General features: G+C 64.4%; 1 pseudogene; it reads left to right on the top strand.

The window, feature by feature from the left end:
• Positions 1 to 133: 133 nt before the first annotated feature.
• Positions 134 to 424, top strand: part of LOC105554114 — a 2,613-nt pseudogene continuing 2,322 nt past the window's right edge.

Here is a 424-nt window from a genome sequence, read left to right as displayed (position 1 = left end):
CCCCTGTGAGTCCTCATGACCTCTGTTAACCAGGCAGCCCAGGAGGCAGTGCCGCCGGCAGACATCGTATTCTCAGTGAAGAGTCCACCGAGTGCCAGCTGCGTGGTGATGGTGTCTCGTGGCGTCTTGGCAGATGAGCCACCCAGCCTGGACCCCGTGCAGAGCTTCTCCCAGGAGGCAGTGGACGCGGGCAGAGTCCTGTACCTGCACTCCCGCCCTGAGGCCTGGAGCGATGCCTTCTCGCTGGATGTGCCCTCAGGCCTGGGTGCTCCCCTAAAGGGCGTCCACGTGGAGCTGGAGGTGCTGCCCGCTGCTATCCCACTGGAGATGCAAAACTTCAGTGTCCCCATGGGTGGCAGCCTCACCCTGGCCCCTCCACTGCTCCGTGTCACCGGGCCCTACTTCCCCACTCTCCCAGGCCTCA

This window comes from Mandrillus leucophaeus, unplaced genomic scaffold (genome assembly GCF_000951045.1).
Source record: "Mandrillus leucophaeus isolate KB7577 unplaced genomic scaffold, Mleu.le_1.0 Scaffold628, whole genome shotgun sequence".
Classification (NCBI taxonomy): Eukaryota; Metazoa; Chordata; class Mammalia; order Primates; family Cercopithecidae; genus Mandrillus; species Mandrillus leucophaeus.
Note: the sequence above shows the minus strand (reverse complement) of the source record. Positions and strands in the feature narration are given on the sequence as shown.